At 32.7% G+C, this 23,806-nt stretch overlaps 2 long non-coding RNA genes across 3 annotated transcripts; both read right to left on the reverse strand.

Annotated features, from left to right (window-relative positions):
- Positions 1-4,091: 4,091 nt before the first annotated feature.
- LOC121792149 lies at positions 4,092-8,547 on the reverse strand. Its single transcript, XR_006048842.1, has 5 exons — positions 6,334-8,547; positions 6,133-6,217; positions 5,850-5,937; positions 5,652-5,740; positions 4,092-4,952 (listed from the first exon to the last, which is right to left on the reverse strand). It is a non-coding gene; the product is annotated as an uncharacterized LOC121792149 (long non-coding RNA).
- Positions 8,548-14,252: 5,705 nt separating this feature from the next.
- On the reverse strand, positions 14,253-23,032 carry LOC121792150. Of its 2 annotated transcripts, XR_006048844.1 has the most exons (5): positions 22,398-23,032; positions 21,345-21,440; positions 17,154-19,837; positions 16,101-16,196; positions 14,253-14,452 (listed from the first exon to the last, which is right to left on the reverse strand). It is a non-coding gene; the product is annotated as an uncharacterized LOC121792150 (long non-coding RNA). The 2 variants fall into 2 exon arrangements; XR_006048843.1 differs by lacking the exon at positions 14,253-14,452 and having other exon boundaries at positions 15,557-16,196.
- Between the last annotated feature and the right edge of the window lie 774 nt (positions 23,033-23,806).

Below are 23,806 nucleotides of genomic sequence, written 5' to 3' on the forward strand. Positions count from 1 at the left end.
TAAGAGTGATGTGTTTTGTAAACAAGAGTGAAGTAAAATCAGAATAAGAGTGATGTGTTTTGTAAACAAGAGTGACGTAAAATCAGAATAAGAGTGATGTGTTTTGTAATCAAGAGTGAAATAAAATCAGAATAAGAGTGGTGTGTTTTGTAAACAAGAGTGAAGTAAAATCATAATAAGAGTGATGTGTTTTGTAAACAACAGTGAAGTAAAATCAGAATAAGAGTTATGTGTTTTGTTAACAAGAGTGAAGTAAAATCATGCTAAGAGTGATGTGTTTTGTAAACAACAGTGAAGTAAAATCATAATAAGAGTGATGTGTTTTGTACACAAGAGTGAAGTAATAAGCGCTTTTCTTCCCTACCATTCCCTATCTTTCTCCCAACTAAAAAAGAAACCAAAAAAGCTAAGAGCACTTTTGTGTTGAATTGTAAGTGAGGTGAAAAAGAATGGAGATAGAAGTGGTGAAGTACGAGTGTTGCGGGCTGAAAGAAGAGTGCACAGAAGAGTACATCAACAAGGTGAAGGCCAAATTCGAGGGTAAGTGGTTGTGCGGATTATGCTCGGAAGCGGTGAGAGATGAAGTGAAGAAGCAATCCGAAACAATCACACTGTTTTACACACTCCCCTATCCACCACCCATTCTTCATTTTCTCCTCCGGACCCATAATCGCTCGCTCCTATTTATTGTTCATCATATTTGATTTTCCTGTTTACATTTGTTGTATTAATCTCTATTCTTCATTCCAGAATTGATCTGTTAGACAGTTTTACGTCATGATTTTTCACAGAAGCATGATCTTTACCCAAACATATAAACGAAAGTTGGTACTGTACTTTGTAAATTATTCTCAAGGAATTGCTTAGCTAATGATAGGTTTCAAAAGGATTCAATGGAAGAAGACAAGGACAGGTTAGTTGAAACAGACCGACTCGAAAGCGGCCTGCTACTGGACCGCGCCCCGGATTCCGGTCAGTTCAACAACGACGATGACGAAGAGCTGCCGCCCCTCTACATAGCGTCGTTTTCCGAAGCCGAAGAGAATTTCGTGAAATACCAGACGGCGAGGTGGCTTCTCTACTAGCTGCTGCTAATACTCGCGTAGGGCATCGGCTTGTTCATGCTCATTTATCTGCCTCTGCGCCGAAGAAGGCGCAGAGCATGACGAGGAAGTCGAACTTGTCGAGCTTCCAGATGTGAGCGGCGGCGGGGAGATCGATGAGGCCGATGACGGCGGTGATGATGATGGCCCCGAGCACGAGGTTAGGGGTGTAGTGGAAGAGCGGCATGAGGAAGAGGAGCGTGACCATCACCGTCACGGCCATAACGACGTTGGAGAGGGCGGTGCAGCCTGCGTTGTGGTTGACGGCGGATCTGGAGAAGGCGCCAGTGGTGACGTAGCTGGAGGTGGAGGATATGTTCATGATCCTATTTTATATTTTCATATTGTTATTTCCAAAAATACCCTTAGCCTATTTTGTATTATTAAAATAAATAATATTTGTTCCATTAAGATGTGTGGCTGAGATTTGTTCTCTAGTTATACACTTAAGATTAGTTATATCTTGATCACTACCCTTTATTAGTATCTGCAAAACAATTACTACTATAAACTTATCACTTTTAGTTTTCTTTATTCCTTATTATATCTTGATATTTCCGAGGTGAATCATTAATTATATTGCTAACCAAATCTCCTATTCCTACTCCATCAAATTAAATGAACCCCAATTCTATATCTCCTATTCATAGTTCATCGATTAAACAATAAGTAGTATATTTAACGACATGTGTGGCGCATACAACTTTTAAAATATGATTCGAAAATATATTTTTAAATTTCTTGCTCTTTTATTGCATTTATTTAAAAATATATCTTCAAAATAAAAAAATTAAATAAAGATGTATTATTATAGAAAATAAATAATATCGGATCTCTTATTAATTAGTCTTTATAAATTTTAATTTAAATAATTTAATAACAAATTAGTGCTATGAAATATTAAAAACTTGTTATCTAATAATTATTGAACTGTAAATAATCAAATTTATGACATAAGATAAAAATAATTACTTTATAATTAAATTTTAGTCACTTTTTAGCCCCAAGATGTTATATAATAATAGAATTTTTAGCTCAGTTCAATAACATCCATCAAATTAAAATTTGATACTACTAATTACGTATTAGTATATGATTTTGATTTTAAGAATTTTATACTATATTATTTTATTTATTTTATAAAATTTGGTTTCTTTAAATTCTAATATCTTAGAACGTTACAATCGAACCTCGATAAAAAAAAATCACATGTTATTATCTTTATCTATTTCATATCTCTAATATATTCAAATAATAATTTCTCTTTTTCTTTATACAAGACTCCATTTGTCCAATAAAAAATATGTCGAATTTTCTTTTCTTTAGTCCCACTAAAACATGGAGTAATAAATTAAAATTTGATACACGGTGCAATAATACTAACTGTGTTTAGTGTTTACGGTTTTGATTTTGTTTATTTTTTAATTTATATTTTAATTCTTAACTTTTCAAAGTTATAATTTCTTTTATTTTAATTTTTGGAAGATTATGTTGAACCTGGAAAAAATAAATAATAGCATGTTCATAACTTATCTATTTAATATTTTAAAGATATGTGACTAATATTTTCTCTGTCTTTTTTGTTATAGAATATTAGAGTTCTTAGCTTAAATAATTGTAACATGCAACAATTAAATTTGAATATATGATAGATGAAATAGTACTCATTTAGTTTACGGTTTTTATTTTAAGAATTTCATAATTTCAATTTTAAATCTTTACTTTCTAAAATTTTAGTTTATGTTAATTCTTAAATTTTGAAACATTACATTGAACCTCGGTAAAATAATCACATGTTCTTAATTCATATATTTAATATTCTAAAAATATTTAGTTAATATTTTCTCTTTCTTTAATTTATAATTTTTGGAAGATTATGTTGAACCCTGAAAAAATATTTAATCGCATGCTCATAATTTATATATTTAATATTTTAAATATATGTAATTGTATTTTCTCTCTTTCTAAATAGAATATTAGAGTTCCTAGCTCAAATAATTGTAACTTGCAACGATTAAAATTGAATATATGTTATATGAAATAGTACTACTTATTAATTTTACGGTTTTAATTTTAAGAATTCATAATTTCAATTTTAATTCTTTACTTCTAAAATTTTAGTTTCTTTTAATTCTTAATTTTTGGAACGTTATGTTGAACCTCGATAAAATAATCACATGTTCTTAATTCATATACTCCCTTCGTCCCACAATAATTGTCACTCTTTTCCATTTTGGTCCGTCCCACAATAATTGTCACATTTAATTTAGGTCTCACATTTCACTAACTCACTTCACTCACATTTTATTATAAAACCAATATAAAAAGTGGATCTCACATTCTACTAACTTTTCCAACCAACTTTTCTTTATATTTCTTAAAACTGTGCCAACAATAAGAGTGACAATTATTGTGGAACGGAGGGAGTATTTAATATTCTAAAAATATATAGTTAATATTTTCTCTTTCTTTAAAAATGTTAGAATTCTTGGTTCATTCACTATATCATGCAACAAATTAAAATCTTGTATTACTTATACTCCATATGATATATTAATACTGTATGAGTTGCGGTTTTGATTTTATTTATTTTAATTTCTTAAATTTTAGAACATCACAATCGAGCATCAATAAAAAAATAATCAAATAGTTTTAACTCATTTATTTAATATTGTAAAGCTATATAGTTAATATTTTCTCTTTTTTTAGCAAAACATTAGAGTTTTTAGCTCAATTTACGGTATAGTGCAAGAAATTAAAATTTGATCTATGATGTATTAATACTAATTAAGTATGCGGTTTCATTTAAGATTTTTCATAATTTTGATATTAACTTTTTACGCTCCAAAATTTTAATTAATAAAACATTAATATAAAAATTTATTTGTAAAAACATATAATGCCATTTATCAAATTATTTTACAATTAAATATAATAAATATGTAATGTGTTAATTAACTAGGATTTCAAAGAATAAAAAAAACAAGATCCACAAATAAAGACTTCAATAAACAAGAAAATGAATTTACAATGAATAGCTACACAGATCAATCAATCACTAATACAAACCAAGTCAAAGCATCTACCGGCTACCAACTCTTAAAAACTCGTATATGATGAATGAATAAAAAACTTACTGTAAAACACAAAGACAAAATTATTGAAAAGGCAATTTGCACTATTTTTTTATATTATACGGAGTATATATCAATTCTCGTAATCTTGAGCACCGCCGTCGTCGTAGTCCTCCTCCACGTCGTCGATGCCGTCCTGATACTGCTGGTTCTCCTCCAGCAGATCATTCATGTTGGTTGCTCTCCGCTTCGGTGAACTCCATGTCGTCCATCCCCTCCCCAGTGTACAAATGCAGGAAAGCCTTCCGGCCGATCATCGCGGTGAACTGCTTGCTGATGCAGCGGAACATCTTCTGCATCGAAGACAGAGAACTGAGAGAGAAAGGAGAGAGTGTGTGGTGAGAGAAAAATCCTCACACGTTTATGTCATATCTATTCTTAATTCAAGGGTAAATATGTATTCAGCTTTTTTCATGCATATTGTTACTGTTTTTAGACGATAACTAAAAGTCATTCGTTGTTCCAATGCTGGTATTTTGTTTTTTTTTTCACGATTTTTTAGTTATAGTTTGATTGGTGTGTGCACTTCACTGTTTTTTTGAAGCATATTAGAAATTTTTTTGGTCCGGTTGCTGCAGTGTAATGACTCATCTTTTGAGATTTTCTTGGTTGTTCCACCATCCATGTTGCATGCCTATTTAAACATAATGATTATCTTTATTAGCTTTTCAATCAGCCAGCTCTCCTCTTGTGCGTCTCTTATACACATCTTAACCTGCAATTTTAAACAATTTAGAAGCCATAATTAAAAGTATAATCTTCATTTTTCCATTGGCAAATAAAAATTTAACACAAATCTAATTCCTACTATCCCTTCAAGCATATCTGTCATCAATATAAGTATTCCAACCCCCTAGAACTGTAGAGTATAAACTTATTATCTTTCATAAGAGACAGTATAATAACATATGATATTACATGGGCATAATTCTAAAACTAATCTAATTCTGTCAATTTCTGAAAATCAAATATTTGATATCAAGGCCTAATTACTCTGTTTATTAAGATGTATACTAAGATTTACTTAAACTAATAAATTGATTCGTTTATACATTACTAACCGTAATATTATGAATGCAGGTGGTTATAATAAATTCTATTTATTATATGTAATGGGTTTCCAATTGACAGGCTATACTAAACTCTATTTATACTAAGAATTACTAAACCTAATTCTATAATACATATTTTATATTTACTAACCATAATAATAATTTTTAGGGATGATAATTTATATTGATTCTTTTTTATTGTGTCCTTTCTATGATTATGTTTTTATGGGGAACATGCATACTTTTGGATTACACAACCGACCCAACTTTTATCATGTAAGCCCCACGTTTTTTTTCTCTATAAAACCTACTTATTATTCTTCCAAAATTACTATCAACTGAAACAAGCAACGCCTTCTTACCTCCACATTTCTTTCTTCCCAAATTTGTTCTCTTTTAATCTGCTTTGAATAGATCTTCATTCCATATTTTTAGGTGCTTCCTTTCAAATCTGCAATATTCAAGCAGTAGCATTGTAGAACATTTATTTATTACATTGCCAACATTCATATGAACTCAATCGTGCAACTGCATATTGATCTTAGCTTCAGATTCTTTACCTTATTGTTTTATGCTTTCTGAAAAACACTCTTGATCCTCTATAGTGGATGTTTTTCATTCTATGTTTGTTAAATGTTCTTCTCAAACCTGCAAGATAGAAGAGAAGTTAACTGCAGTTAACATATTTGTAATTTGTTTTTATTTTCTCCATGTTTCATCTTAGTGATTCTTTCCTTTTTTGTTCTTGCTTCGTGATGTTTAGATTTCAATTTGGAATACTCATTTATTACTCTTCTAAAATCATTTAGAACTGAATATTCATCTTGGCTTCAAGTTCTTTACCTTATTATTCCTGAGACAGACTCTTGACCCCTCTTTAATGGATGTTCTTCATCCCATAAAAAAACAGAAATTTTGGTTCTCAAACCTGCTTGATACAAGAAAAGTGAACTGCATAGTTAACATATAGTATATCTTTTTTTTTTTGTTTTCTCTATGTTTCAGGCTTGCATTAAAACCAGATGTTGTGCAACATTTCAGTACCTTTCATATCCTTGCCATTGGAGGAGTAAGAATTTATTTGAACTCACTTCTTGCCTGAATGCATATCATATCACATGTCATATTTACAACAGTCCTTAGATTTTTTTATGCTGATTTTAGTTGAACGGGAACGTGAGCAGAAGGTGATTGTCAAGACAAGAAAATCCCTACCACGAAGATTTCTCCTTTAATATAGCAATTGACATTGAATCGGCATCCAACGGAGTAACATGAAACATTGCACAAATTCATAATGCAAACAATTGAACCAAGCTAAACCACAATTATGAAAAGAAATTTCAATGTTCATTATTAAAGTCATTTGAACTAATCATGGAGTGAACATGATTGCCAAGGATTAACTCATGATGTATGAGATTAAGGATGTGATCTGGCCGTCTCCAACCAGTAAGTATGGGCAGCTCAATCTACTTTGTAATGCAAGTTAAGGTTGTTACACACTTTATTTTGATTACCAGAACTTTGAAGATTTGAGCAGATTCAACCCTAGATAACTCTTGGAAAGGTTATATAAAGTCTTCATTTATTGACCAACATACACACAGATGGCTAACAAAACAGAAAACAATAATTTTGTGAATAATATTTAGGATTGCAATAAATATGTGAAAGATACTCAGGCATACACTCAGACGTCTAAAACTGCAAATTAACTATATTTAGGCATGCAATTACTTTAGAAACGAGAAAACAATAAATTTTTGAACAAAACTTAACTTTTCGTGCAAATATGTCTCTAGGTCAGTAATCCACCATCTTTTCTTCAGTTCGGGACCGATTTGAAATATACAGTTGCTGTAACGCCCCACTTTTTGAACCTTAACTTTCGAACCCTAAAATACTTGCATTTAATGCTATTAATATTTCGAAGTCCGTGATTTAATTGTCGGTGAATTAATTGTTGGTGAATTAATTGTTGCTGGACTAGAGATTTGTGAAATAAATTTCTGCGCGAATCTAAAATAATTCCTGTCCGTGAGGAATATTTATTGGACTCAATCCGCGAGTTGGATCGAATAAATCGGATAAATAATATAGAAACCCAGTCCGTGATAAATAAATTGTGGGCTGCTTTAATTCAAAATTTTAATTAAAGATTTTGCAGAGATTTTCTTCCTCCGTGATCTGCAAATAAATACCAAATAAATTCAAATTTATCCAAAATAAATAAAAAAGAAGCAGAATTCGAAAATGTAAACCCACATTGGAAAAACCGTTCCCTCTCTCCCCAAATCTCTCTCACATCCAAACCACCCCTCCTATTTTAAATCTCCAATTCAGTTTATTTTCCTATTCTACTCGTTCTCTACAGCAAGAAAACCAAGACTTCTTCTTCACAACTTAGATTCAAGGTAATTCTATAGAGTTTCCTCTATTTTTCATAATTCAAACCATCTCATTTAATCTTCTTCCGGCAGAAATTGAGAACCAAATTCGTGAGAGAGAGCTACCTGTTGTCTTTCGAAATCTGATCAAGGTATAATTTCTATCCAAATTTAAAGCATGAATTTTTAGCATTCTATGTACGACATATCATCCTGCACCCATCTCCAATCAAACAACACCAATCGAACTCCCCTTTAATCTTTCAAACCTAAAACGCAAAAAGAAGTAGATTTTGATTGAACACACAAACGAAACTGAACTGTAACTGTTAGAACTTATCTTTCATGGGGTCGGAGTCTTTCGGGGTTGTTCCGGGGTTGTTCGGAGGTCAATCGGGGCTCGGCTGGACGGCGGTGGACGCGCTCCAGCAGCAGCTCTTCCCGACGGATCGGCGGCAGAATTTCCTCCACTCCGACGGCAGCAGCGGCGTTGTGCGACGGAGGTGGTGAATCCTGACCCGGCGACTGCGCCGACAGCACCGTGGCGGCAACACTCTGTCTTCCCGGCGAGCAGCGGCCGACGTCGTGGGGTGAATTGGAGAAACCGACGGAAATTAGGAGAAATTGGTGCCGATTTGGGATCCGCTGCCAGAAGAACTCATGAAAGCATTAGGTGATGGAAGAATTGAGCAATTCGCATCTGTTAGCTATGGGTCGGTGGAATAATTTGATTAATTTTGTGATTGGAATCATGAAGAGTAGAATATGGGGAAATTGAAGAAGAAGAAGAAGAAAAGAAAGGAATTAGAATGGTGAGAGGGCGAAAGAGAGAGAGTTGACCGAGATGAGGGAGTATGGGAAAGTTTTGTTTTGTTTTGTGTTTGAGTTGGGCCATTCTTTCTTTTGTTTTGGGCTTTAAAATTTAAATTGGAGATATAAGGTGGGGAAATAATTAAGTCTTGGACTTTTAAATAAATCTTTGGGCCGATAATTAATAGTGACGAATTATCTAGTTAATTTTGGAATATTTCAACGAACGAATAATTATATCCTAAGTCCGAAATAAATATAGTTCGAGGGGAAAATGCTTGCGATAATTTAATTACTTTTTATTAATTTTGGGAATTTTATTTCGATATCGTGGAGAAAATACGAGGAGCTAACGGAGGAATTAAGGGTGTAAGCGGCCGCCGAATAATCGAAAACCGAGATAAAACGAGTTAAATAACTTCGCCTAGGATGCATGCATCTTATTTATTTAATTTGAAAGTGTGTTGATTTATGTGTTATTTTAATTCTAAAGGTGATATCTCGCAAGGGAATCGTGAACGCAAAGGAAAGAAAATAGTTTCGGATTAAGCAATCGAGGTGGGCTTTCTTTTAAATAAGGACGATGTTCTAAATATTTTATCGATGGGAATGAAACTGTATTTATCATGCCGTGATTTGATTTTTAACGTACCTATCTGATGTGGCTTTATGCCATTATTATATAAATCGAATTCGGGTCCTCGTAGGGCCGCAAACCCTACTTGGACTAGTGTACACCTATGGTAGACTGTGTGCTAGCGTACAGGCTGGCCGGTCTAGTGACTTGGTTTGTGGCCACATTCCAAGTCATGTATTGGTAGATGTGGCTAACGTCTATGGGAAAATGACTGATCAGTCTACAATGGGAAATGATTTTGAGTGCCTCGGGCCTTTCTAAAGCTAAACCCCGATGGTTACTTATGTATGGCATGATAAATAATATTTTTATTGAAAATGTTTTCGGCAAGAGCCCACTGAGTATATTTTATAGTACTCAGCCCTGCATGTGTTTTCCCTATGTGCAGGTTGAGCAGCGACGAGCAATTGGTGGTGTTGAGCAATTTAAACTTTGAAGCATGGTTTGGTTAGTTGCGAACTACGAGTGTCGTTGTGTCTCCATACATGACGTCACTCTTTCTCTTGAACGCTTCCGCTGAGACATTGTTTTTACTCATCATTCATTTAGCTTTGAACCTAATTATTTGGATAATGTCAACCTCTTGGTTTTTTTATTAAATATTAATTGTTGGTCAAACTCTTTATTGAAACTCTAGTTCCCTTCGTCTGTTTATTAATTTCTTTTAAACACGATCGCACATATTTATTAACCCTAAAGGGCGGTCGTGACAGTTGCTGTATCGACAGTTTTAAACCCAAATTCCTAGGGTTTTGTAGTGTTTTCGTCGTCCGTTGTCAGATCTGTCCGTAGCATGAGAAGCGACGAACAAGCCGACGTGTGTTCATCCTCTCCATCTTGAATCGTCTAAAGCCTTCCATAATTTCTCTGAGTCTGTAAAATAAGAGTACATGAAAATGTTAGAATCTAACTAAGTATCAAGGATTGGAGAAAAATAAGTGGAATTTGTTCCGATTTTACCTTAAATCGAAACCGTCTTCGATCTAACCGAATAAATTCTGAACGCCTTGAATTAGGCATGCACACGGGTCGGAACCGCCGGTTCCGGTTCATGAACCGGCGGTTCACGGTTCATCATTCTCATGAATCGGAACCGGCCAACCAAGGGTCCCGGCGGTTCCGGTTCCGGTTCAAAAAACTGCCGGTTCACGAGGCAGTTCAAAACCGTCGGTTTTTGCCCTGAACCGCTGGTTCCGAGCTGGTTCGGCGGTTCATAAATTTTTTTTTTGCATTTCTTCTCGTTTTGGTGTTTATTTCAACGAGACTACAAGTCACAAGTCACAACTTATAAGTTACAATTTACACTTAATGTTGGACTTGAGCTTTTGGGTTGAAAGAGAGTGTATTGGATGATTCTCCTTTATAGCTACATGTTCTTGGATGTGTTGCTATTTCTTTCAATGTGGGATAAAACTCCTTCTTTATAACTACATGATACATCTCCATCATCTTTGTTTATATTAGTTTTTATCTTAACTATCTTCTATTATTATAACTTAACAACAAATATAATTAATTAAAGTATTATTCTTTAATTCTTTATCATTATCGATTTGTTTGTGTATAAGTTTATGTGTATATTAACTAATAAATACCATTATAATTTATACACATTAAGAGAATAATTATTATACAATTGTATTAATCTAGTGATAACTATAATATGAATAATTATTTATCTATATACAAATCATATTACTCAATAATGGTTTATTCTTATCTATCAAGAATATATTCACAAATAATAATTTTATTTATATAAATTATACTACATCTATTAGAATAACAACTATTATACAAAATCATACTATTAGTCTACTACTAATATATAAACTATATTATACCACTAAACAAATCATTCTTTAGTTATCTATTTTTATCAACATTATACCAATTATATTAATTGTTATTTTTTCACATTTTAATCAATATATTGAGAAAAATTAACAACATACTTACATTTAAATCCAATTATTTGAACAAGTCCACATTCTATAAATATACAAATTATTAGCAACATGCAACATTCAAATTTAATTAAACTATTCTAGTTGATGCTATTATTATCTATAAATTTGTCTTAGAAAAAGAATCATAACAAAAATAAAGATAAAGTTAGTGAATAATAAAATGTAGTAAAAAATAAAGAAAAGTAGAAAACAATAAAAGTTTTGTATCCCACATTGGAAAAAGATGAATGAATGATCTAAACATGTAGTTATAAATGAAAATACTTCGACATATTTTGTCCCACATTGAAAGTGAAACAAAAAATATTCAAGGATGTCTCTATAAAAGAGAAACAACCAAGAATGGTTTCTTAGAATTCTTAAAAGTGAGCACATTTAAATCCAATTATTATTATTATTTGAACACATCCACATTCTATAAATATAGAAATTATGAGCAACATGCAACATTCAAATTTAATTGAACTTTCTATTTGATTCTATTATTTTCTATAAATTTGTCTTAGAAAATGAATCATAACACAAATAAAGATAAAGTTAGTGAATAATAAAATGTAGTAAAAATAAAGAAAAGTAGAAAACAAATGAAAGTTTTGTATCCCACATTGGAAAAAGACGAATGAATGATCTAAACATGTACTTATAAGAGAAAATAATTCAACATATTTTGTCCCACATCGAAAGTGAAACACAAAATATTCAAGGATGTCTCTATAAAAGATAAACAACCAAGAATGGTTTCTTAGAATCATAGGCCCAACAAATAAATATGGGCTATTATGAAATTATTGTACTCCCTCCGTCCCGGGCTACTCGCTCCTTTCCTTTTCGGCACGGAGATTAAGGAATGAGTGTATAGGAAAGTCAAAAATGACGGCTGTAGGTGAAAATTTTTACTAAAAATGGAAAGAGTGCAAGTAACTTGGGACGCCCAAAAAGGAAATAAGTGCGAGTAGCTTGGGACGGAGGGAGTATTTATTTATTTGTGAAAATTGATTTTTATATATAAAAATTGATTTTATAAATAATAATTTTTTTTAAAAAATTTATTGAACCGACGGTTCAAACCAGTGAACCGCCGGTTACGGTTCGTGATATTTCCGAACCTGAACTGGCCCGCTTGAACTGCCGGCCGGTTCGAACTGCCGTCGCCGGTTCCGGTTCCGGTTCGGTTTGTGCATGCCTACCTTGAATTGGGGCTGGGGTTTGCGATTCCATTCCGTCGTCGATTGATTCGAATAGCTTCTGCTGGCCGTGGATAAGCCTGCGTCGGCTAGGGTTTGCGCAGGCAGTGTGGATAAGACTACGTTGGCTAGGTTTTGTGCCGGCGACGCCGGCGTTAAAAATCGGCGGAGTAGGGTGGAAGCTTTAGGGTTTGTGGTGAGACAGCGTAGTTTTGGCAAGGAGACGTCGCGATTCAGTCCGTTGTGGTCAGATGTCGCAGTTTGCGCCTGTTGACAGCGGCGATTTAGTCGTCGGAGCTGAAGATCGAGTCGTCGAATTTCTAGGGTTTATGTGTGTCGGCGCCGCTGAGGAGAGAAGAAATGGTGAAAAAACTATATTTATAGGTTGTAATAGTCAAGCTTAGAAATCCCTAAGTACGATTAATTTAATTAGTTGTAAACTCTCATTAATTTAATCAGCTGTAAAGTGTAATTATTTTAATTGTTAAGTAATTGGACTAATGTTGTGGGCCATTTTGTGTGTATAACGTTTGGGCCATGAGTATTACTGTATTTCTTTGGGCTGTTGTGTTTTTATATTTTTTGGGCAGATATGTTAACTTTTATTGGGCTCTTTTTTTGGAGCTTTTTGGATATTCTTATATTAATTATTTTATTTTTGTAAAATATATTTCTATTTTTGTTTTAATTTATAGAAATTTAAAATTTGAATTATATTATATTTATTTAAGTCGTACTAATAATTATTTAGTTTTTTGTACCCGATGTGGGTGGATCCGTTGATAATCCTATTATTCATGGTGAACATAATTGATATATTTGAATGAGAGTAATTTTTTTTTGTCAATTTTAAATCAAGATGGAGATATTTTAACCACTCTTTCTTTTGAATATCAATAATTTTATAAATGCATTTAGAAATGCCACATTTTCATAAAAGAATTTTATATAAGTTTTTTCACTAATTTTTAATTATATAATTTTTCCGTTTATGTAATTGAAATAATAATTATTTTTTTTGTGCCGATGTGGATGAATCCTCTAAAAGTCGCATTCTTATAGGTGATGTTGTTCGTGGTGAACATAATTCATATGTTGTGGAATGAGAGCAATTTCATTTTGTCAACTTTAAATCGAGATGGAGGTATTTTGTCCTTACTCTTTTGTTTTGAATATCATTAACTTTGTAAAGGCATATTCAAAGGCCATTTTTTAATGAAAGACTTTTGCCTTAATCGCTTTTTATGCATTGGAATATTAGTTGATTAACTAAATTTTTAATCATATTTTTTTTTGTTTATGTAATTGGGTATGCATACAAGTGTGCAAATACTATCATTTTTTTAACCATACAGTGTCATAATTTTTTGTGGTATAACACTATGATCATCAATGGTTTGGCTCGAAAATCTTAAACATATTTTGAGTTATTCATGTTATTTTATTTTTTTCTTATTTTATTTTATGATTATTTATAATTTTTAATACCATCTGATCCAAGGTTCCCGTTCAAATTCTAACGACGACAATTTCTTTTAGATGTATATTATTTTTGAAAAAGTCAGTCTTTACTCACAGACACCCATATGTTGTTTGTATACAGGGTCACAAGTCGTGAAGGTTTGAATATTTTAGTTTGTGGACATGATGATGATAGTAGGGGTGATTCTACCTTTAATGTTGGTTACAGAGTAGTTTTTCAAAATTTATGAACTAATAGTTTTGTTGTTATTTTTCTAAATTTTTGTTCCTATTTATGAATATCTATGTTTTGTTGATCAAAACTAGGGATGTCAATCGGGTTGGCCCTACTCGGGTTTCGGGTCAGTCCTACTCGGATTGTGGGTCAATCAGGTGCGGGCTAATCGGGTTGTATCTTTTTCGGGTTAAATAAGTTCAACTCTTGTAACACCCCTTACCCGGTAGGTAACCCACCGAATAAGTGATGTCACGTTTCAGTATCGAAAACCCGTACTGAAATTTTTCCTTTTTCTTTTTAGCTTAAAAGCATAATTAAAATCTATTACATTTAAAAACTTAACATTTATCCAGCGGAAGGTTAAAGATTAAACTATTACATAACATGCCACGACTACTAAACCAAGTTGACCACCAGTGACTCGCCAAAGATGCAAAGCTGCGCAACACCACTGACATAATATCGACTCTAACCTGCAGGGGGGAAAGAGGGGGAGTGAGCTCGAAAGCCCAGTAGCAATATCCAAACTACAGAATCCAACCCTCTCAGCTAAGACAATAGTAACTATAATAACTACATTATTTCCTTTTTAATCTTTTGCTTGTTTTCATTTCAATTTCACAGATTTCCAAAATTACTTACAATCTCATTATATCAAACTTATTTGTATTATCGTCATACAACTTTTCCATATATTCTTACTCATGTCTCTTCAGAGATTTCATTCTTAATGCCATTTCCTTATTATCTTGACTTATTATTACAATATATATATTCCAAATTCTCAGAATTTTCACACCAAAGCATACCTGTTCAGATACCCATATATATTCATCATATCATCCTCGTCATATTTCTCTTATGGTCTCTTGATAACAGATTCATATATTTATTTCTATACTACAACATTTTCATTGTATCTTATAGCTTTGGTTTCTCCAGATTTCGCATATCATCATATATCATTTCGTATCACATTTTTCTCATTTTACCATTCATTTTCATATACTATTCTTCCGTGTTAATTACCCCGAGCGGGGACCGTTCAACATAAAATATCATTTCCTCCGTGAGGACCGATCAACAATCATATCATATATCATATTTCACAAATCACAAATCACATATTACAGATCCTTTATTCACAAGTCATCAGATATTAATTTTTTCTTATCTTATCATATATTACAGATCATTTATTCAGAAATCATCAGATATTATTTTATCTTATATTAACATATATCACATATTACAGATTACAGATCATTTATTCAGAAATCATCAGATATTATTTTATCTTATATTATCATATATCACAGATTACAGCTTACAGATCATTTATTCAGAAATCATCAGATATTATTTTATCTTATAGCCCCAATATCTGCTTGGTTTCAGGCAGGGTACACGGACCAGATCAGAAACAGAATCAGATGCAGACGCGGATTTTGTCCTCGAGAGGACTCCGCACAGACCACCCATAGGGTGCAGACAGATAATCAGACCACCCATGAGGGTGCAGACAGATAATCAGACCACCCATGAGGGTGCGGACAGATAATCAAACCACCCATTAGGGTGCAGATCAGACAGATCAGATAGGGGCCCATCAGATAACAGACGATCCTCGCTTCGGTTATCCAGAAGACGAGTGATCACAGATAATGCAGCGCTGCTGTCCTATGGCATGCCAATTGTACCCAACACATATGACCAAGCAAACAGGACGTTTTATTTCATATTCTTCTTTCAAATCTCTTTTTCACATTTATTCCATTTCCAAATATCACTTCAGATAATCATTCTTATCGAATTCACAGACACTCTTTTTCATATATATTCAGATATTTTTTTTCATAATCTATTCAGACATATTTCACATTATTCAGATCTTCATAATTTATTACACTTCATTGCATATCATATCCATTGTCTTTATTCATATTCGTACCATTTTTTTTCCACAGATCATTCATATTAAAATTAATAAGAATCATAATAATCCACATATTAAATTATAAGCATATTTAAGCACATTATTTAAACATCTCACATATAATCACATTATAGCACACATCATCTCAACCTAAAGAATCGAAAACCATAGAGAGGATACGCTACCTCGCAGGCTTATGAACATAAGCCTATTTCACCTTGATACTTCTCTACCCTCTAAATCCACTCCTTTGTGATCAAAACGCACTATATGCTCCTTCGCTTTATGCATAATATAAATAGCGTACCAATTAATAACTCATATTTACCCATGATCATGTTTTCATCATTAAATCATCTAAATAAATTAATTTGCTATATTAACTTAAATCATCTAACTATACAACTGCACTGGACTGATTCGTCATAAAAATTCTATATTCATTCGGAAGGATTTAGAGGCTTGACCTAATATTTTTAAATGCCCAAAGAAGTATAGTTTATAATCCAACAAGATTCATTCAAAAATTTCTAATGGTTTGAGAGATATTCTCCTTTTACCAGAGACTAACAAAATCGAACAGTTTCTGGCAACATTTTCTACACAATTTTTATAAATAGTATTTGTACTCTTTAATTAGTCACAAAATTCAGAGAACAACGAGACACCTTATAGTTAATTTAGAAATTATGAAATCAAGTTTTCATTGACCTTAAACGCCCTGAATAATTCGGATAGAACATACTAAAATATGGCAGTTTACCACAATTTTGACAGTTTCCGGCGGTATTGTCTTAACAATTTATACATGAAGTAACTGAACTCCTAAATTCTCCATAAAATTCAGGGGACCTCAAGACTAAATATAGTTATTTTTAAAATTGTTAAACAAAAGTTTTAACCTTTCTTAAAATGCTTAATAATTCAAACTAGGAGGCGGCAGATTAGAGAGTTTGATTCTTCTCAAGCTTTTATCTCAAACCCAACCATTCCACATCAAATATCATCAATTCAGCTCCCCCCCTGTTCAATATTCATCCAAATTCACATCCATGTAATCAAACTTCTAATTCAAATATCAAACAACGACAAATGAAGGCCTATGATCGCGTAAACGTCAATATATCGAAATTTAATCGGTTAGTTTTCCTACCCCCGAGTGAATGAAATTTCAGCCCTTCAACATCAACATATACTCAAGTTCAAGGTATAAAAATAGAATAGGAAGAAAGGGCTACCTCGATTTGCTGGCGGATACAAGATTACCCGATCGATTTACCGATTAAATGACAAATATTTGGAAATTAAAAAGCTTAAGCTTTTGGTCTTCCATGGAGAGGGGGAGGACGTGCTTGTGGCTGAAATGAGGGGGGGTTTGGAGTTGATGATAGACAAAAGAATTCTCTAGAGAATTCTAATCATTATTTAATTATTTAGTTAGTTTTTAAATAAATTAATTATCTTGTAACATTTTATTGCCCTATCATATGATATCACATTTAGGAACTCTTTATATCATCATTTAGCATTTAAATTCTAGTTTAAGGCAAAATTATTCCTGTCTATATCTTCAAAAGTTTCGCCGATCGTTTTCGTTAAAAACTGAAATTATCGGCGATAGAAATTTTTTTAATTACCTTCAAATGGCCCAAAACAATTCCTCACATTATCAACAATTATTCTAGGCCATAATTTGTAATTTATAAAATTATTACCCCTTAGCTTCGATTTATGATTTTACACGGACAAAAGAAATTGCCGAAAATTGACTAATCGGCATTTCGTATCAAATTTATACCTTACGGTTTAACTTAACTACTATTCCTCACCACATATCCAAACCTTTTATTGGTGCCTATAATTCGGGATGTTACAACTCATCCCCCCTAAAAGGAATTTCGTCCTCGAAATTCCCTCGGGTTTACATCATTCCTATAAGCGTCGCATATACGTATGCCATTCCACGACATCCTATATCCTCATCTACATAGCGTATCCTCACTTCCATAACCAAACACAGAATGACATACAAAATCACATAATCACATCTTAACACATAGCCACATTTTGCGATCACATAATAATATTATCATTATCTCTAATATATTTCAAGCACATTTGTCACATTATCATTTCTTTACATAGTAATTTCCATGTTATTTGCATCTTTTCTTTGTCCACATGAGGCGCACATATCATATTCATCACGCATATGTATAATTCACATACTCATCATATATTGTATAGTCCCAATTGCATAGTCCCTATTCGGGCACTTATAGCCGACGAAGGGTGCATTTCACTTTCCACATATCATCATTTCATTACGTTTTCCTTTATTATCATTCACAACACTTCTTATCTTTTCCCTTTTTCCTTTCTTAAGTCATCATGTAACATCATTCTCTTCATGTATTATCACTTATCAGTTTATTTACAACAACTTCGTATTAATTTATCTGATCAATTTCTAGCAAAAATTGGGCAGCGTTTTCTCTATAACCAGTGCTTCCCCAAAACCAACAAGATACAATGTTAATCACAGATTATCAAATCAAACCACCAAATCACAACATAATTCAAATATCAAGTCAGTATTCATCAACAACCATATTTATTTTCAAAACTCATTCTTATCCATAACTAACACATTTACAGATCACAGACAACACTTTCAACCAGAATACCATTTTATATCATATAGCTCAATTTCAAACTCATATTTTTAGACATATCTTATCATATACTATACAGCTCGCTTAGAGCATACATTCCCATTTTCCATTTCATTTCTGAATCATCATTCGGTTCTAACATTTATATAGCTCGTATTCGAGCGCACACATAATTCTCACGGAGTTCACATTTCCAATCATATAATTTATTGTCTTGCACGATTATTCAGTTCATATTTCCATCACATCACGTCATATCTCATATTGCCCGATTCGAAGTACACATGTAATCCATATAGGGGCACACATGTTCAGATCATATCATTTATTTCTTATTCGTCGCATTTTCTCATTCGCACATTTATGGTTTTATTCATATAATGCCTTATAGTTTCATATGTTTTCATATCAATATTTATCATTTTGCCAAACACATTTCCTTTCACATATTTCTATACTTTTGTTTATCATTATAGGATATTACTTTATGACTCTTAATCCATCTTATATCAGACAATCCACATACCTTTGTGAATTTTCGTGTTACACTTTTATATCATGATGGTCACTTAGTGTATAACTTACTTTCTTTCCATATCATTCCTTTAACTCATTTTCTTCTCTTTTACTTATACCCTTTCATAATCTGCATATATTTATTAGTATCTTTCATTAGGACATACTTTTCATCAACATTTTCAGACCCATCCTCCCTGAATTTTTTTTTTTAAATCTTTTACACATACCGACGCTACCGAGATTAGAGCTATATGGGGTGGCCAGTCCCATATAACATCTTTCTCGGTCACACGGGAAACTATGTCCCGTACCTTGTTAACTTCTTTCCACTTTAGACATAAGCAGCTGCATCGAGTCACTGGTACTAACAGACAATTAAACCTATGTGGCATGTTTCTACACACTTTACTGAATCACTTCTTTCCAGAACCGCCTAAACCTAGGCTCTGATACCAAAACTTGTAACACCCCTTACCCGGTAGGTAACCCACCGAATAAGTGATGTCACGTTTCAGTATCGAAAACCCGTACTGAAATTTTTCCTTTTTCTTTTTAGCTTAAAAGCATAATTAAAATCTATTACATTTAAAAACTTAACATTTATCCAGCGGAAGGTTAAAGATTAAACTATTACATAACATGCCACGACTACTAAACCAAGTTGACCACCAGTGACTCGCCAAAGATGCAAAGCTGCGCAACACCACTGACATAATATCGACTCTAACCTGCAGGGGGGAAAGAGGGGGAGTGAGCTCGAAAGCCCAGTAGCAATATCCAAACTACAGAATCCAACCCTCTTAGCTAAGACAATAGTAACTATAATAACTACATTATTTCCTTTTTAATCTTTTGCTTGTTTTCATTTCAATTTCACAGATTTCCAAAATTACTTACAATCTCATTATATCAAACTTATTTGTATTATCGTCATACAACTTTTCCATATATTCTTACTCATGTCTCTTCAGAGATTTCATTCTTAATGCCATTTCCTTATTATCTTGACTTATTATTACAATATATATATTCCAAATTCTCAGAATTTTCACACCAAAGCATACCTGTTCAGATACCCATATATATTCATCATATCATCCTCGTCATATTTCTCTTATGGTCTCTTGATAACAGATTCATATATTTATTTCTATACTACAACATTTTCATTGTATCTTATAGCTTTGGTTTCTCCAGATTTCGCATATCATCATATATCATTTCGTATCACATTTTTCTCATTTTACCATTCATTTTCATATACTATTCTTCCGTGTTAATTACCCCGAGCGGGGACCGTTCAACATAAAATATCATTTCCTCCGTGAGGACCGATCAACAATCATATCATATATCATATTTCACAAATCACAAATCACATATTACAGATCCTTTATTCACAAGTCATCAGATATTAATTTTTTCTTATCTTATCATATATTACAGATCATTTATTCAGAAATCATCAGATATTATTTTATCTTATAGCCCCAATATCTGCTTGGTTTCAGGCAGGGTACACGGACCAGATCAGAAACAGAATCAGATGCAGACGCGGATTTTGTCCTCGAGAGGACTCCGCACAGACCACCCATAGGGTGCAGACAGATAATCAGACCACCCATGAGGGTGCAGACAGATAATCAGACCACCCATGAGGGTGCGGACAGATAATCAAACCACCCATTAGGGTGCAGATCAGACAGATCAGATAGGGGCCCATCAGATAACAGACGATCCTCGCTTCGGTTATCCAGAAGACGAGTGATCACAGATAATGCAGCGCTGCTGTCCTATGGCATGCCAATTGTACCCAACACATATGACCAAGCAAACAGGACGTTTTATTTCATATTCTTCTTTCAAATCTCTTTTTCACATTTATTCCATTTCCAAATATCACTTCAGATAATCATTCTTATCGAATTCACAGACACTCTTTTTCATATATATTCAGATATTTTTTTTCATAATCTATTCAGACATATTTCACATTATTCAGATCTTCATAATTTATTACACTTCATTGCATATCATATCCATTGTCTTTATTCATATTCGTACCATTTTTTTTTCCACAGATCATTCATATTAAAATTAATAAGAATCATAATAATCCACATATTAAATTATAAGCATATTTAAGCACATTATTTAAACATCTCACATATAATCACATTATAGCACACATCATCTCAACCTAAAGAATCGAAAACCATAGAGAGGATACGCTACCTCGCAGGCTTATGAACATAAGCCTATTTCACCTTGATACTTCTCTACCCTCTAAATCCACTCCTTTGTGATCAAAACGCACTATATGCTCCTTCGCTTAATGCATAATATAAATAGCGTACCAATTAATAACTCATATTTACCCATGATCATGTTTTCATCATTAAATCATCTAAATAAATTAATTTGCTATATTAACTTAAATCATCTAACTATACAACTGCACTGGACTGATTCGTCATAAAAATTCTATATTCATTCGGAAGGATTTAGAGGCTTGACCTAATATTTTTAAATGCCCAAAGAAGTATAGTTTATAATCCAACAAGATTCATTCAAAAATTTCTAATGGTTTGAGAGATATTCTCCTTTTACCAGAGACTAACAAAATCGAACAGTTTCTGGCAACATTTTCTACACAATTTTTATAAATAGTATTTGTACTCTTTAATTAGTCACAAAATTCAGAGAACAACGAGACACCTTATAGTTAATTTAGAAATTATGAAATCAAGTTTTCATTGACCTTAAATGCCCTGAATAATTCGGATAGAACATACTAAAATATGGCAGTTTACCACAATTTTGACAGTTTCCGGCGGTATTGTCTTAACAATTTATACATGCAGTAACTGAACTCCTAAATTCTCCATAAAATTCAGGGGACCTCAATACTAAATATAGTTAGTTTTAAAATTGTTAAACAAAAGTTTTAACCTTTCTTAAAATGCTTAATAATTCAAACTAGGAGGCGGCAGATTAGAGAGTTTGATTCTTCTCAAGCTTTTATCTCAAACCCAACCATTCCACATCAAATATCATCAATTCAGCTCCCCCCCTGTTCAATATTCATCCAAATTCACATCCATGTAATCAAACTTCTAATTCAAATATCAAACAACGACAAATGAAGGCCTATGATCGCGTAAACGTCAATATATCGAAATTTAATCGGTTAGTTTTCCTACCCCCAAGTGAATGAAATTTCAGCCCTTCAACATCAACATATACTCAAGTTCAAGGTATAAAAATAGAATAGGAAGAAAGGGCTACCTCGATTTGCTGGCGGATACAAGATTACCCGATCGATTTACCGATTAAATGACAAATATTTGGAAATTAAAAAGCTTAAGCTTTTGGTCTTCCATGGAGAGGGGGAGGACGTGCTTGTGGCTGAAATGAGGGGGGGTTTGGAGTTGATGATAGACAAAAGAATTCTCTAGAGAATTCTAATCATTATTTAATTATTTAGTTAGTTTTTAAATAAATTAATTATCTTGTAACATTTTATTGCCCTATCATATGATATCACATTTAGGAACTCTTTATATCATCATTTAGCATTTAAATTCTAGTTTAAGGCAAAATTATTCCTGTCTATATCTTCAAAAGTTTCGCCGATCGTTTTCGTTAAAAACTGAAATTATCGGCGATAGAAATTTTTTTAATTACCTTCAAATGGCCCAAAACAATTCCTCACATTATCAACAATTATTCTAGGCCATAATTTGTAATTTATAAAATTATTACCCCTTAGCTTCGATTTATGATTTTACACGGACAAAAGAAATTGCCGAAAATTGACTAATCGGCATTTCGTATCAAATTTATACCTTACGGTTTAACTTAACTACTATTCCTCACCACATATCCAAACCTTTTATTGGTGCCTATAATTCGGGATGTTACAACTCTAACCCTAAAAGCTCGGATTTCGGGCTAACCCATAATCGGGTTGCTACCGATAAAATTAACATGCGATCAATCCAATAAATAATGATGAAAATTAATTATATTTATAAAATGTAAAATATTTGATTATGATAAATTTGAGATTTATGCTTAAACTCAAATATAAACGTGATGAAGATGGAGATATTTGAATGAGAGTAATTTTGTTTCGTCGATTTTAAATCAAGATGGAGATATTTTAACCACTCGTTCTTTTGAATATCAATAATTTTGTAAATGCATTTAGAAATACCACATTTTCATAAAAGAATTTTATATAAGTTTCTTCACTAAATTTTTAATTATATAATTTTTCCGTTTATGTAATTGAAATAATAATTACTCCCTCCATGCCTTAAATATTGTCACAGTTTGACCGGACACATGTTTTAAGAAATGTAATGGAAAGTGAGTTGGAAAAGTTGGTAGGATCTGGGTTCTACTTTTAAAGTATTAGTTTTATAATAAAAATATGAGTGAGAATAAGTTAGTGGAATGTGAGGTCCCATTACAAAAAGAGTGAACTACATATACGATCTCTGACGTTTCCATTTGTTTCACTCCAGACCTATGACAAAAAAAATATCGCCACACGTCTCTAGTGTTTAACATAATCATATATCAGGTTTTTTCGGACTAAAAGACCCTTCAGCCCTAAAAGGGCATTATGGTCATATCGAATGGAAATCTACTGTGGCAGGCTGCTGCACTGCATGTACCTGCTAATTATT

The sequence above is a fragment of the Salvia splendens genome, chromosome 2 (genome assembly GCF_004379255.2).
Source record: "Salvia splendens isolate huo1 chromosome 2, SspV2, whole genome shotgun sequence".
Lineage (NCBI taxonomy): Eukaryota > Viridiplantae > Streptophyta > Magnoliopsida > Lamiales > Lamiaceae > Salvia > Salvia splendens.